Below are 18,133 nucleotides of genomic sequence, written 5' to 3'. Positions count from 1 at the left end.
ATTATGTTGATTACATCAGGGTTAAGAGTCCCTTCCACTGGCCATGGTTGTTCAATGTCAGGCCAACGTTTGTTCCATTTGCCGGATAACCTAGCAATACTTTAGTTAATGGTATTGCTATTTTGTACTATATCAACAGGTGTAATTACCTTCATAGTCCTGATATCCTTTTTCCCCATTGTAACAACTCTTTTATATTCCTTTAATGTGAATTATTTTTATTATTTTAGAATATATAGCCTATAGTGTCCTCCCTTTAATTTGTAATATAAACCCCCAAATTTTTTCTTCTCCTAAATAATAAAAACTAATCAATAAAAAATATGAATATTCAAAAATAATTAATTAATGTATATATTTTTTTCTTCCAATTAAACAATGAATCAATAAATTTATGAATAATCCAAAATAATTATTTATTTCTATTTCCTATTTTACTAATTTATCAATTAGTAGCTATCTTACCACCTTCAATCAGGAAAAGTATGTATAATACCTATAATCCAGCAACACTACAGTACTCATAAACCCCATTGCTTAATAAGCATCCAATTATCTTAATTTTACAGAATAATATCAGTACTCGATTCCCAACACAACTGTAATCAAACTCACTCATGCACAAAAACTCCAAAATGCAATTACTTCAATTGATCAGTCTTTTGCCAAGTCTTTGTCAAATTGTCATAACATCAAATATCCTGTAGGGGAAGGCCTTTGTAAACAGAACAGCACTAGCCTGATATTTGACGAGATCCTGTCGCAGCAGCCTCTGTCGCGTCACACCCTGTCACGTGATGTACACGTCAGCCCTTCCTCTCTTTCTCTCTCTCTCCTCTCCTCCTATCGTCTCTCAAATGACAAAAGAACAAAGAAACAGACAAGAATTTAGTAGTTTATGCAATCACTGAGCCACTTCAACCATTCAATATTCCTCCAGTCACATTCGCTCTAAGAATTAACTCAGGAATCGCATAAATAACTCAATAACATTTTTATTTTATTTATTTTAATCCGTCAACATATATCTAATTTATCAATTCAATAGGTCTCAAGAAAACAGTTTCATCTTCAAACAACAGCTGATGTAACAACCAGAATACACCATTAGACTCTAAATGTCTTCTCTTTGTTCCTTCGTCTGTGTCTCCCCCCTTGCACAGTGTAGCAGAGGAGTGACCTATTTACCCCTACGTCACTCTAGTGTCGTAAAATCACACGTATGCACAGTACATTCATCAACACGATTTCACCGTGGAAGGGAGCCCTCTCAGCTCCAGACAACAGAACGTTAGCATTCTGCTATAGCTCCTCTCCTTTACCCCTTATAGTCAAACAATAACACTTAACAGAGCTCACAAAACACCAGGCACCAAGCCCAAGCTAACTAAACACATTTCTGGTGGCTCGTCCCATTCCTATGGACCACCAAGGAACAAATATTAATCATAACCCGCATCAAAAATTAGCATGTAGCATGAATTTAGCATTTAGCATTTAGCATTAGCATTAGCATGTAGCATGAAGCATAATTAGCAGGCCACGTTAGCATTTCTCCCTCCGCCGTGCCGTAAAATTCAATTTGTTAGCTAAATTTGTGCTACCACGAGAACCCAGTGGAATCGATACGAGAGATCACATCAAACAAACAATTCGTCAACCACCAGCTGAGCGGTAATATGCATTATCAATATACCACGGTCTCCAGTCCTCAGGACTCACCTAAAACACATCTAACGCGTTATAGGATTTCTGGCCCACCTTAAAGAGGTCGCCTGTATCAGGGCTTGTCCATGATCCACAGCGGCTCTAAGTTACATACATCTGCCTAGGCCTCATTACTTATTCCTCTCTCAATCGATTGTTCTTGAACTCTTATTCAAGCAAAATATCTCTATAGACAATCTATAGACACTCTCCCCCCTTTTTGCGCTGTTTACCAGTACAAACAAATTTAGAATGGTTAGGCCAGACCCCTTTTCTCAGCAATAAAAGCAACACAGCACACTTCGGTCCTTTACGGTACATCTCCCCAGCGCACACTCAAATAGCCTTCGAACTAACAAATGCCCAAAGTGGTGAGGAAACTCACCCTTATCTGGCCATGACTTTGGAACGAGAGTCAGCTCGGCGCCCATGAATGGAACATAGGAGAGACGCAGACCGTCCCTTTTCGTGACGCCATTTTGTAGTGTCGAGTCAAATGTTGCTAATAATGCTGTAACAAAGGAGTCCGCTTATACTGAACTTTGATCATAAGTTTTATTCATATCACAAGATTTCAGCATAAGTGTACAGATGTATATAGCATCCGGAGAGCAGTGTTTCCCAAATTGCAATGGCCGCTCTAACGTTCTCTGTCTCTAGCCTATACTTATAAGATATACAAAAATATGGGTGGCTCCCTCTACTGTCCAATCACCTGTCTCCAACGAACAGGGGTGTCACTACAAAATGGCTCCCTCTGAAACTGAATAAACATCCTCCCAGGTTCCACTTAAAACCTTATCAAAGTCATAATCTTAATACACTACATTACAATTACATTGTTTCCAAACAATTGAGTAGAACAAGCATATATTTTGGGTTCTGATGGAGTACGATAATTGGACTAAGCTCATGAGGCATTTATTATAGAATTTATATTCTTCAAGAATCAAAGGGTGTGTGTAAATCATTTAAAAGTAAAAAGAATATATGCATCAATCACAGATTGACCCTTCAAAAAAATAAAATAATAATAAGCCATTTAGCAGACGCTTTTATCCAAAGCGATTTAGTCATGTGTGCATACATTTTTACATATGGGTAGTCCCGGGGATCGAACCCACTAACCTGGCGTTACAAGCGCCATGCTCTACCAATTGAGCTACAGAGGACCACAATATATAACTTATGAATGTCGTAAGAGCATAGCGCAACTGTCTTACCATATCATAACCCAAAATATAAGGTTGCACTACTCCATTATCTATAACAGGAACATGCACCATCTATAGCTTCAAAATCTGTTCCAAAAGCTGTCAACTACCTTGTCCATTTCCCATCTAGCGAGTAGGCCTATGTATTAGTCTAGGTCACATGTAGGGTAAAGGAGCCGTTTCGCAGACACAGATTACACCTAGTCCTGGACTAGAAAGAAGTGGAATGGGATGAGTGGAATGGGATGATGTCTTACATGAAAAAACACTTTTACATTACCAAGTACATTAATGGGGTAAACTTACTCTAAGATAATATATATTAGGCTGTTTGAGAGAAGGTTTGAATCCTAATCAACCCATCCAATGTGAGTGTGTCTGTTGTTGAAGTACATTATATCAATATATTTACAGTAATCTAGCAGGTGTCAAGCTGCATGTTCTGAAAAGCCTTGTTAGTGCATAGGTCAAATAAGATTTTAAATGTTCTGTCTATTTTCGACTTCAGACAAAAGCTAATATTTCACTTAAAACATTGTTTATTTGAATTAATTGATTATACATATTTTTATTGACTCTATGAGTCTCAATGGGAACATGAGCCGTGACAGACATCACTCGCAGAGAGTCATTAACAGGAGATGTTTGAGGATTCTCAACGCATGTCATGCTGAGAAGTTTGAGTGAGTCATGTCAAAGCACTGTCAGCAGCCAGTGACCTACTGAGAAAGGGTCTGAGTAACCCAGCTTGGAAGCTATCTGCTCAAACTGGATTATAGGAAGTGTTCAAATGATGAACTTCAACTAGCCGCAGAAATTGCACTGTCATGTTTTAATATTTGACATTTAGAGAGGAAGAGGTCAAACAAATCAGTGTATGCTGCTCTAAATTAGTTCAGTATGCTAAAATATATAATAATGGCAAGTGTATTATGAATGGTTGCTCTTGTGTTCTGTGTGAGTGATCTAATAAGTGTATTACGTTGCTACACTAGAGTTTTCAGTACAGTAGGCCTACTTTGAAGTAATAAGGCACTGCAGAGTACCCTGTTAACTTTCTTCCCTGTACACTTCACAGGAAGAAATGACTCTAGAGTCGAGAAGAAACAAAAAAATATATTTATTTAGAAAAATATTAAAGTTGATTATCTAATTAGAAGTTCTTCAACTTGTGTATGTTGAGCATTTAAATAGAAAATGTATAATCACTACGTCAAGGGAAATATAGTATTCTTTCTATCAAAGATATCTTCATATATTTCAGGATGTTGTGTATACCTGGAAATAAATGATAATTCATATAAACATAACAGTTTTCAAAACATAACTTTTCCAAAATAAGGGGTCCCTTGGCACAACTTTAAATCAAATCAAATGAAATGTTATTTGTCACATGCGGCGAATACAACAGGTGTAGACCTTACCGTGAAATGCTTTACGAGCCCTGAACCAACAATGCAGAGTTTTTAAAAAGTAAGTCAGAAAAATTTGCTAAATAAACTAATGGAAAAATAGTAACACAATCAAATAATAATAACGAGGCTATAGTACAATGGGTACAGGTACCGAGTCAATGTGCTGGGGTACGGATTAGTCGAGGTAAGTTAAGTAATATTTACATGTAGGTAGGGGTAAAGTGACTATTTGGGGTGGAGAAATGTAACCACTCTCAAATTCATCAATCAATAGAGGTAATGATACAAAATGACAATTTCAATCATATTCAGAGGAAAATACAATTATATTGTTTCCAAACAATTGAGTAGAACAAGCATATATTTTGGGTTCTGATGGAGTATGACAATTGGACTAAGCTCATGAGGCATTTCTTATATAAGTTATATTCTTCAAGAATCAATAAGTGTGTGTAAATCATTTAATAGTAAAACATTATATGTTTCAATTGCAGATTGACCCTTTAAATAATATAACTTGAAAATGTCTTAAGAGCATAGCGCAACTGTCTTACCATATCATAACCCAAAATATAAGGTTGCATTACTCCATTATCTATAACAGGAACATACACCATCTATAGCTTCAAAATCTGTTCCAAAAGCTGTCAACTACCTTGTCCATTTCCCATCTAGGGATTAGGCCTATGTATTAGTCTAGGTCACATGTAGGGTAAAGGAGCCGTTTCGCAGACACAGATTACACCTAGTCCTGGACTAGAAAGAAGTGGAATGGGATGAGTGGAATGGGATGATGTTTTACATGAAAAAACACGTTTACATTACCAAGTACATTAATGGGGTAAACTTACTCTAAGAGTATGCATTATGCTGTTTGAGAGAAGGTTTGAATCCTAAATCAACCCATCCAATGTGAGTACATCTGTTGTTGAAGTACATTATATCAATATATTTACAGTAATCTAGCAGGTGTCAAGCTGCATATGCTGAAAAGCCTTGTTAGTGCATTGGTAAAATAAGATTTAAAATGTTCCGTCTATTTTCGACTTCAGACAAAAGCTAATATTTCAATTAAAACATATTTTTATTGACTCTATGAGTCTTAATGGGAAAATGAGCCGTGACGGCCATCGCTTGCAGAGAGTCATCAAGAGGAGATCTTTGAGGAATCTCAACGCAGGTCATGCTGAGTAGTTTGAGCGAGTCATGTCAAAGACTTGTCAGCAGCCAGTGACCTACTGAGAAAGGGTCTGAATGACCCAGCTGGGATGCTTTCTGCTCAATCTAGATTATAGGAAGTGTTCAAATGAGGAACTTCAACTAGCCGCAGAAATTGCACTGTCATGTTTTAATATCTGACATGTAGAGAGGAAGATGTCAAACAATTCATTGTATGCTGCTCTAAATTAGTTCAGTATGCGTAAAGATATAATAATGGCAAGTGTATTTCGAATGGTTCTTGTGTTCTGTGTGAGTGATCTAATAAGTGTATTAAGTTGCTACACTAGAGTTTTCAGTACAGTAGGCCTACTTTTAAGTAATACCCACTGCAAAGTACCCTGTTAACCAACAGTGCAGAGTTTTAAAAAAGTAAGTAAGAAACATTTGCTAAATAAACTAATGGAAAAATAGTAACAATAAAATAATAATAACAACGCTATATACAATGGGTACCGTTACAGAGTCAATGTGCAGGGGTACGGGTTAGTCAAGGTAGTTGATGTAATATGTACATGTAGGTAGGGGTAAAATGACTATGCATAGATAATGAACAGAGAGTAGCAGCAGCGAATGTGAAGAGTGTGAAGGAATGTGTGCGTGTGTGTGGTGTCAATATGCATGTGTGTGTGTGTGTGTGTGTGTGTGTGTGTGTTGGAGTGTCAGTGTAGGATGTGTGAGTGTGTGGTTAGAGTCCAGTGCGTGTACATAGAGCCGGTACAAGAGAGTCAGTGCAAAAAATTAAACATAAAAAAGGGGGTCAATGCATATAAGGGGGTCAATGTAAATATTCCAGGTAGCCATTTGATTAACTGTTCAGCAGTCTTATGGCTTGGGGGTAGAAGCTGTTAAGGAGACTTTTGGGCCCAGACTTGGCGCTCTGGTACCGCTTGCCGTGCGGTAGCAGAGAGAGCTCTCTATGACTTGGGTGGCTGGAGTCTTTGACAATTTTTAGGGCCTTCCTCTGACACCGCCTGTTATAGAGGTCCTGGATGGCAGGAAGCTCAGCCCCAGTGATGTACTGGAATGTACGCACTACCCACTGTAGCGCCTTGCAGTCGGATTCCGAACAGTTGCCATACCAAGCGGTGATGCAACCAGTCATGATGCTCTCGATGGTACAGCTGTAGAACTTCCCAAGTAGAAATTACTCTAGAGTCGAGTAGAAACAACATTTTATTTATTTATTTAAAATCATTCTCTAATAATACGTTTTTCAACGTGGGTATGTTGAGACAATTTTTTATTCAGCATCACTATATCAAGGCAAATATTGTGTTCTTTCTAACAAATGTATCTACATGTATTTCAGGATATTGTATATCCCTGGAAATAATCATAATTCACGTAAACATACAGTACCAGTAAAAAGTTTGGACACACCTACTCATTCAAGTGTTTTTGTTTATTTTTTTTACTATTTTCTACATTGTAGAATAATAGTGAAGACATCAACATTATGAAATAACACATATGGAATCATGTAGTAACCAAAAAAGTGTTAAACAAAATCAAAATATATTTTATATTTGAGATTCTTCAAAGTAGCCAGCCTTTGCCTTGATGACAGCTTTGCACACTCTTGGCATTCTCTCAACCAGCTTCATGAGGTTTAGGACCTCATTTTGTATTTTATAGAGGCCCCAACTGATGTACAATATTTTTTTAGCTATCTACTTTGGTTTAGACGCAAGCATCATGAAACCTATAACACAAAAAATTAATTAGACTTTGTGAAAATCAGTTTTTTGGACTAACGTTCTTACCACTTTTTCCATGTGGTTTCTTCCTTCACAGACTCCATGAAATGATGACCTCTTCCTAAATATTTGGTCACATTATTCATTTTGTCTATGGTTTCCTAGAAACAAGGGGTGCTAAACTAACCATTTGGCTGAAGTTACCCCTTACGGATAAAACACATGAATTTCACATGATCACATGTGAAGTTAATTTGATAAGATGTGACAACATGTAAAAGCACATGATCTCATGTGAAATAAATGTGACAACATGGGGATGCAACATTTGAGCATGTGACACCATGAAACTACACTTGACAACAACATTTGAAATTTTGTGTGAAAGTGCAAATTCGATTTTAACGTGAACATTTTTCATCTGAAAAAATGCTAATTTGTTTTTCACATGAAAGTTTTTCACGTAAAACTACAATTTCCACTTGAAAAACTGCAAATCACGTGTGGTGAAAACATTTATTCTCCTCACATGTGAAAAGGTTCAAGAGGAACTGCCTCCTAGAACCAACTTTTCTGGTTATAAACGGCCTATGTGGCATCGATATGAGTCAGAAATAATTATTCTGGTGTCAAAATTGACTACAAATAGTAAATAGGATATTTATGGTCATAATGTCAGTCTCGTCCAAAGCGAGATTTGGAAGTGAGTGCATCACGACGGGTATGGATGGGTTTGGTATGGATTACTTACATTGCCAATGATGTCCAATTGCCCAGAGACATCAAGGTGTGGTCCACCCCCAGCTGCCATGTGTTGTGGAAAGGTTGTCAAATCTGCAACGCACGCATACTTGCTCGACATAGGATTGAAAATGGTCTTCCATAAAGTTGGTGTAAACTTCTGATGCATTCAACTATATTGTGCAAGAGGCAAGGAATGGATTAGATACCACAAACGTACGACATGATGGCTGTGACTAGTGTGTGGTGAGTAGCTAGCTAGCTATGATACAGTGATACTATGATGTAACTAGCTAAATACATAGCCTCTCCGTAATGTGATGTGATGTAATGTCATAGAGAGGAAGATTTGCATTGCTAGCATTGCACCTGATAATAATAATAATAATAATAATAATAATAATAATAATAATAATAATAATAATAATAATAATAATAAGCCATTTAGCAGACGCTTTTATCCAAAGCGACTTACAGTCATGCGTGCATACATTTTTGTGTATGGTCCCGGGGATCGAACCCACTACCTGATGATAAGGTTTGATAGGATGTAACATTAGCCAGCTTGCGATCGATAATGTTTCAACTCAAACTGGCTAGCGAAGGAGATCCCTGCTAGCTAACGTTAGCTAGCTAGCTAGCCAATTCATTTGAACTGTTCAGCAGTGTCGTGGGAACCCCCCTACCATATCATGAGCAGAAGACTGAGGCAGTACGTGGCTAGGCACCAGTCCCACTTTAGGTTGGTCACATTTTATCTGGTTATAGGTCAAAATACTATCACTTGTCTGTCCTGGAATTCACCTAACAACCATTGGTAATGTTATCAGTGCTGTGTGTATCAACTCTACATTATTTTTCTACAGATGGAGGACAGGAGAGATGGTTTGTCATGGAATCCCCTGATTATAAGACAGCTTGATACAGATGTCTGAACTGGGAGAGACCTTGCACTCAGCATTAAAATTAAACAAGACACATCTATTACTTTTCATCATCTTTAGTTATTATTGATTTGAATGGTACGGGGGGACTCTGTGTATCCTTCAAACATTATTTGGGACACCATACGAAGGGATAATGACTAACATCTACCACCAGACAAAATGCTGATAGGTCCAGTATCTGTATCGGCTCTGAATGACAATAGAAGATGATACACAGGTGTAATATCTTTACATTGTTATATCAGCAGAACACTGTCATGCACTCCACCCCTCTTGCCACCTGACTGTACCTGTCCATAACCTGTAATGCATTACATAGATGGAAGGGACTTCATCACCCACTGAAGACTTGAAGACAGAACCTCATCCAGAGAGCTGTGCATGGCAGTGTGTGGTTAGACAGTCAAATCCTTAGAATAAACCATATAAATATAATTAAATACCTTGCTAGTTCTGGGACAGCTGAAGTTGGACTAAATATGTTTCTGCTCCTTGTTCTATCTGTGGTTGTACTCTACACACAACTTATTTTCATTTGCTAGGTAAAGTGTAGGCATACTGTCTTTATAAGCAAATCAGAATGATGTCTTTGTAAGAAAAACACATCCATAGATTTTTTTTGTTGATAAATGCATTGACACTCAAGCTGGCCATGTTTGTGCAATGTTCACATGTAGCCTTGCTTCGGCCTGGATCTGAGTACCTTCCCCACCTTTCACCAAATGCGAACACATGGGTTGGGCCAGAGACAGAAAACACATGGGTAAAGCGGTGGTTTGAAAACGTTTTGTGTGGACCCCAGGAAGAGTACCTGCTGCTTTAGCAGTAGCTAATGAGGATCCTAATGAAATACTTAACACTAAATACATCTGAAAATGTTTATACAGCCTTTGTTTACATGTACTTTGTTTACAAACATTGGAGTAAAACAAGCTGATATTCTGGGTTCTGATGGGGTATGACAGTTGAACTAAGCTCATGAGGCATTTATAAGTAATATTCTTCAAGAATCAATGGGTACATATAATTAATTTATAAGTCCAAAAATTGATTTTGCAACTGTGATTGCCCCTTTAAGTTAAGTTGTACAGCGTTCAGCTAAAATAGTGTAAAAATCTTTAATCAATGATAATATGATTACATTTGATCACTTAGTAATTCAATTTCTATTTAACAACTCAGCATTCTTTGTCCTCCAATCACAATGAGTTGAGTTTTTACCAAAAAGTTCTATTTTGGTTTCATCTGACCATATGAGATTCTCCCAATCCTCTTCTGGATCATCCAAATGCACTCTAGCAAATTTCAGACGGGCCTGGACATGTATTGGCTTAAGCAGGGGGACACGTCTGGCACTGCAGGATTTGAGTCCCTGGCGGCATAGTGTGTTACTGATGGTAGGCTTTGTTACTTTGGTCCCAGCTCTCTGCAGGTCATTCACTAGGTCCCCCCGTGTGGTTCTGGGATCATTTTGACCCCACGGGGTGAGATCTTGCGTGGAGCCCCAGATCGAGGGAGATTATCAGTGGTCTTGTATGTCTTCCATTTCCTAATAATTGCTCCCACAGTTGATTTCTTCAAACCAAGCTGCTTACCTATTGCAGATGCAGTCTTCCCAGCCTGGTGCAGGTCTACAATTTTGTTTCTGGTGTCCTTTGACAGCTCTTTGGTCTTGGCCATAGTGGAGTTTGGAGTGTGACTGTTTGAGGTTGTGGACAGGTGTCTTTTATACTGATAACAAGTTCAAACAGGTGCCATTAATACAGGTGACGAGTGGAGGACAGAGCAGCCTCTTAAAGAAGAAGTTACAGGTCTGTGAGAGACAGAAATCTTGCTTGTTTGTAGGTGATCAAATACTTATTTTCCACCATAATTTGCAAATAAATTCATAAAAAATCCTACAATGTGATTTTCTGGAATTTTTTTCCTCAATTTGTCTGTCATAGTTGACGTGTACCTATGATGAAAATTACAGGCCTCTCGTCTTTTTAAGTGGGAGAACTTGCACAATTGGTGGCTGACTAAATACTTTTTTCCCCACTGTATCTGTAGATCATCTTGAGGGAACTATCCAAATAAAGTGTAACCTAATAAGGTTTATTCAATTCAATTAATGTCCTTTGTGACCTACAGTAATATTGATGATTTCTTTATATTTTAAGAGAAAAAAAAAATGTCTGAAATACAGAATTATGACTTCAAAGCAGTTTTCATTAAGGTCAGAACGACCTCACTCAAAAATCTCCTGTCAGCAACTTTTGTCTTGGACTTCCCCTAAATGACACGGGTGAGGGTGGGCACTGACAGGGGCAGGTTTTGGAAGGGGAACTCAATGGTCTATATAAACACATGGGCGACATTCACTTGACATCTGTTGGCGTGACTCTTCCTCCAACTGCATATCTACCTGAGCTTTTGACCTCTTAAGGTGAGTGGGAATTATTTTCTCAATATTTTTTGTGGGTTGGTGTCCTGGACACAGATTAAGCCTAGTTCTGGACAAAAAAATATATTTCAATGGAAGTTCCCCATTGAGCATGCTTTTTAGTCCAGGACTAGGTTTAATCGGTGTCTGGGAAACTGGCCCTATATTGTGACTGAAATTTGCGACCAAAGATGTGTGGCTGGATATGTATTTTTGTCATGTAGCTGGATCAAAATGAGATGTCCATATAGCACTGAAAATGAATCTATAATGGCTCACTTGAACAATCTTGATTGCATTTTCTTGAAGGAGAGAAATATCAACGTTTGCCATTTATGATATTGACAGGCTGTGTTCAAGCTCTCCATCATGATTTCCATAACAGTCTATCATCTTTCAGAAGGGTAACACTTTACATAAAGTTTTATGTTAGAAAGGATGTATAAAGGGTTCATACAGAGTTTATAAACTGTTAAGCATTAGTTTATCGATCTAACAATGTTTATGAATCTAACAAACAGTTAAAGCACATTGTTTGAAATTGTGGGCTTGCCATTTATTTATTTCCTGAATACTGAGCCTATGCTGCACTGGCTGGCAATAATAACATAATAATAACATTATAGTCAGTAACAATTCAGTCATATAGGGTGGATTGGAACGAAGACATGGAACTTCACATGGAAACCGATACTAAACAGGAGGTTACATGCACCTGTGTGCTAAAATAAACTTGATTGCAATGAAAAACCCACACGAATAAACCAGTGATTTAGTTGATCTTACGTTGATACCAGACAGCTGCAGCTTTGGTTGTCTATGCTCTCTATTCCCGTCTCCAATGAAAAACAACTTATCAGGAGCATCGAAAACCGTAAGGCTGATGAATGTAAAATACTTATAAGAATTTGGAGTAGTAGGATTATACATTATTCATCTTAAAAATGGCAAAATAATATGTGTGCCATTTGAAATAACTTTATTAGACTAGCCAACATTTTCATTTGATAAAAGATTATATAAGTCATCACTATTACTTGCTTTAGTTACACATTTCAATTGTTGAAAGTGCAGGGATATTTCCCCCCGGTCTTCATAAGAAATTACTATACTTTTTAAAGACAAACTTTAATTAATGGATTACATAACTTGGGGTAAATGACCGTATATTTACCATGGTAAATGAGGAAAAAGTTTATTTCAGTTGTATGGAACGATTGTCAAGTACAAAAATCGCCCTTAGTCTGTTTGTTCTGATGATAATAATCACCAGAGGGCTAAATAGTCTTGAAAAATGGTGCCACCAATCAGGACTAAAAGATAAGCTCGACATCCGCTTTAGGGAGCGTTAAATCGGTGTCAAACGATGGTTGCAAATGAGATCAGCTGTGCGGTTTAATGAGATATTACCTGGTGTTAGTATGCTGGCCAATGTCCGTTGCAATAGGCCCACAAGCTCACTATTTGGCAAGCACCAAAATAATAAATCACAAAATGTTAACCTTTGTGTTATAACTGTTTGTTACAAATGTATAAACTATGAAAAACGAATAATAAACAGTTAACTACATCTAAACCTTTATAGATTAATACATTAATGTAAAGTGCAATCTTTGGATGTGTGTGTGTGTGTAGTTTATGTGTCATTCTTTAACAATAGAGCAATATAATTCTCTCAGTAACCAGGTTTCCATCCAACCTTTTTGTTTGAGTAAAGTATGTTGAATATAAAATGTAATGATAAGCCTGATGGAAACAGCAAATTTGACGATAAACTTTCCAAATATCGACAAAACAAAATACGCTAGACAAGGTGGGATTTGCTGGTGTCTGTAAAAATAATTATGTGAGAAATGGGGGTGGAAACGCCTTATTGATATAATAACCATCATATCGAAGTAAACTTGGAGTCACGTGATGATAGGGTACTAAAGGGTGACTAACCCCCCCTAAGAACAATGTCTAGTTACTGATAAAAAATTTTTTGTTTAAACGTTGCTTTTTTGTATGTGGATGAAGGTCATGCTGAGGCGAATAAACTATAAAGGGAAATAAATGGCTACAGTTTACACTTTTTTAGGCATTTCATGAAATGTTGTTTTTAGAAAAGGGGCGTTTTTTTTAAGTACTGGGGTAACTCCTCCTCCCCCCCATTTAACCATTTAATTTAGGAAGTAATACTTAAAAGCAAAGTCTAGTTGTCTTGTTTGAATTATTTAAATAAAACATGGGGGGGAAATGGTGTTGCACATGTCCCCATTAATATCTGCACTATGAGGAGATTTGATGTAAAATCCCTCTTTTTAACTCACCTGCACATTCATTTCTTTGTCCTTTCTTTGTTGTTCATTTTCCATACAATCCATTATGTACAAATTGCACTAAATATTATTTGAATAATGTAAGATTTTAAATCCCAGCAGTCTTTAAAATGACATTCGGGACCAAAAGGTTTTCATTATTTGTTTTTAACTAATAATACAAAAAAAATCATTGGAATAAAATATTGGAATATAATATTACTAATAATATTAATTAACATTGGAGTATAACATTTAACAAAAATAACTCATAATAACTTAGCTAATTCATTCAGTGTAACATTGATGTGGCAACTCTTATGCTCTGCTATTGCACAATTCAAATTTGTTCCAAGGTCACAAATAACGCTCCAGTACCATTGGAGCACAACTCATGAGCCCATCTCCTGCACTGCTCACACCTACTCCAGTCCCCACCTGTGACTGAAAACAGGGGGAGAGATGCCAATTGAAAAGCTCTCTTAAAAACGTAGCTAGCCATATGACATAAAATGCTGTGTAAAATAGCTAAAAGGCTATAAAGTAACATTAACTGTAAAGCTATCAGTCACTAGTGGAAAGATTTACAACTGCAATTAAGTTACGTTATCTTTTTTAATGTATTACCTCAGACGATTTGGTAGTAAGGTTGATGGCTAGCACTCCTAGCAGCTTATGCTAACTAGCTAGCTGGCTAGCATTTACTGCTAGTGAAGTTGCTAGCTAGCAAATTAGAATAAACTAGTGCTAATTGGGATAGTCATTGTCTAAATGACAGGTAACTACCCCAGGGGGCTAGTTACCCCCGGTACCCAATATTGTGATGTCCTCCAACTACAACTCGCGAAAGCATGCAGTTTATTAGGCTACAGATGAAATAAGATACTTCACAGGATGGTGACAAGATGATTGATGCTTGACTGCCATTTGACAAATAAAAATAATCTTTATCTTTTGTCCGTAATAATCTCATCATGTAGGCTATACCTGCACTGTATCTGCAAGCTGTTTGCTAGAACGCACGAGCCAAGACCAGAGTGGGCAGATTTGCTATATAATGCAACATTTGTCGTGACAAAACCAACAGTAGAGTTGAAAATGAGATGGAAACCCATTTAACATGGGAATTTAACCGCTCAAGTTATTTTTATGTGCGCTACGTCATCACGCTCAGCCTTTTATCTGCAACAAGTCAATTTGATGGAAACACATCTAGTGGGAAAATGTGCATATGGTTTTTATGCGGATCTTAGAACATTCCAAGGAAAATCTGTTGCCAACTAGATGGAAAACTAGCTTTTGATATCAATCAAACCAGTGGTGCATCATGTTAGCTCATGCATATTGATGTGCCTGAACCAGTGGTTCCAGATTATTGTCCAACCTGAAATATTTCAATGCATTTTGACCAATTGTTGTGTATCTTTCACCGATAGTTTTTCCCATGACTTACATGTATGCCATGTTACTGTGATATCTAAAATGTGAGAGTGACTAACGAAATCAATGGGGGCCCCCTGGAGATCAGGTACCCTGGGCACAGCCGGGTCGATAATTTGGCCAGGATTACTACAAATTTAGCTAGCTGGCTAGACTACCTAGACTAATATACATACCAACCTAAAACATTTTAACTGACATGGGTTAATTGATGCACAACCAAGTTTCGAAATTGCATCTTGTGAATTCTGCTATTCTAACTCTCAACAGTAAAGTTCCTGTTGTTTACGAAGCATGGGACAAATAAAATTCTATTTGATTTGAAGTTGAGAACCCGACTGAGTTTCGATTTGTAAAAAAGCATTATTTTCTTTTTAATTTCGAAAATATTACCGAGGTCTGGACCTCGGTGTCCTCATATGTAGCTACGGCCCTGGTTGCAATTTGTAATGCTATTCCCATAGATACAATTGCATTTTCTGTTTGTGAATACAGTACATATCTCCTTGACCACTTGTTATCTTTTTTTTTTTTTTTATCTACAGAACAGCTTCAACTGTTGACCCCTGCGTTCAACATGCCTTACTCTGCACATTGTTTCGGGACCAAATTCCTTGGGCGCCTTAAAAGCCCCATCTGTAGCTCCAATGCTGAGCAAGATGACCACCATCTGCCCAAAATTGAGCCCTTTGGGGAGGCTGTGGCAGTGCCCCGTGGACCCTCCAGTGATGGTACAAGAAAAATAGAATAAGTGTTGGGAGTGTGTGTGTGTGCGAGTGTGCGAGAGAAAAAACAACTAGTTAATTCTCTGTAATCAGTAAGTAAGTGATTAAATCATATTAAATCTGTGTAATCAGATTAAAATACCCCCCAAAAAATTTGCAGCACCATTTCTTACCCGAGTCCTTGGGCTTCTATGATAAATGACAATCAACACACATTACACAGCAAATTCTTCAGTGTTAAAAAAAAGTGTTGAATCAACACTGAAACCATTGAGTCTGTGGACCCATATAGGCACCGGAAAAGTGTTCAATTAAGAAACTGCTTAGTGTAAAGTCTTATTCAAACCTTTCCTAGAGTGCCTTGCCTTCTGAGTAAACTGTGGAGTCACCACCCATGACTGCTTTGTTAGTGACAGATACATGGTTGTTGCATTCATCCACCAAGTGAGATCCTAAGTGAATATACATACATACACACACACACACACACACACACACACACACACACACACACACACACACACACACACACACACACACACACACACACACATACACACTACCAGTCAAAAGTTTGGACACACCTACTCATTCAAGTTTTTTTTTTTAGAATAATAAAAGACATCAAATATGGAATAATGTAGTAACCAAAAACTGTTAAACAAATTAGATTTTAGATTCTTCAAAGTAGGCACCCTTTGCCTTGATGACAGCTTTGCACACTCTTGGCATTCTCTCAACCAGCTTCATGAGGAATGCTTTTCCAACAGTCTTGAAGGAGTTCCTACATATGCTGAGCACTTGTTGGCTGCTTTTCCTTCACTCTGTGGTCCAACTCATCCCAAACCATCTCAATTGGTTTGAGGTCGGGTGATTGTGGAGGCCTGGTCATCTGATGCAGGACTCCATCACTCTCCTTCTTGGTCAAATAGCCCTTACACAGCCTGGAGGTGTGTTGGGTCATTGTCCTGTTAAATGAAATGATAGTCCCATTAAGCGCAAACCTTGAATTCTAAATAAATCAGTGTCACCAGCAAAGCACCCCCACACCATCACACCTCCTCCATGCTTCACGATGGGAACCACACATGCAGAGATAATCCGTTCTCCTACTCTGCGTCTCACAAAGACACGGTGGTTGGAACCAAAAATCTCATATTTGGACTCATCAGACCAAAGGACAGATTTCCACCGGTCTAATGTCCATTGCTTGTGTTTCTTGGCCCAAGCAAGTATCTTCTTATTATTGGTGTCCTTTAAAAGTGGTTTCTTTGTAGCAATTCGACCATGAAGGCCTGATTCATGCAGTCTCCTCTGAACAGTTGATGTTGAGTTGTGACTGTCATTTCTCTGCTTATTTGAGCTGTTTTTGCCATAATATGGATTTGGTCTTTTACCAAACAGGGCTATCTTCTGTATACCACCCCTACCTTGTCACAACACAACTGATTTGCTCAAACGCATTAAGGAGGAAAGAAATTCCATAAATTAACTTTTAAGAAGGCACACCTGTTAACTGAAATGCATTCCAGGTGACTACCTCATGAAGCTTGTTGAGAGAATGCCAAGAGTGTGCAAAGCTGTCATCAAGGCAAAGGGTGGCTATTTGAAGAATCTCAAATATATTTTGATTTGTTTAACACATTTTTTGGTTACTACATGATTCCATATGTGTTATTTCATAGTTTTGATGCCTTCACTATTATTCTACAATGTAAAAATAGTCAAAATAAAGAAAAATCCTTGAATGAGTAGGTGTGTCCAAACTTTTGACTGGTACTGTAAATAAAGCAATACCATATGTATTTCAAAAGGCCTTATTTTGAGGGCATTGTTTTATCCTAATACAGGGCCCTGAAACTCATACCCACTCATAACCAAAACCATGCCCATCATTATCATATTTCCCAGCATGCTCTATTGCAAGCAGATTTTTTAAATTGTTTGTTTCAGTATCTATGTTTGTGCATGATTGAATGATTAATTCATTATTCTTATGCTACTCAAATATAAATTACAAACATTTTCTAAACTAATCCAATATGTTACTTGGATTTATTGCACCCGTTACTGAAATGGTTGTTCCAGTTTAGATGGTTTAGGTAGTCTCATCTATTATGGAAGTCATTCTGAATACTGGTTGTTGTTGATAAAAATTCAATAAGTTGGAAATCCCCACACTGGCTGGATTTCAATAGGAATTACACATCACCTTGCAAGTCAGCATAATGTGATTTGCATGCCTGATATGGCCTGTAGACTAATGATGTTACATTCAGGCATATGTTGAAATTGCAAAGC

Source organism: Coregonus clupeaformis, chromosome 34 (assembly GCF_020615455.1).
Source record: "Coregonus clupeaformis isolate EN_2021a chromosome 34, ASM2061545v1, whole genome shotgun sequence".
NCBI lineage: Eukaryota > Metazoa > Chordata > Actinopteri > Salmoniformes > Salmonidae > Coregonus > Coregonus clupeaformis.
The sequence above is the reverse complement of the archived record's forward strand: the minus strand, read 5'-3'. Positions refer to the sequence as shown.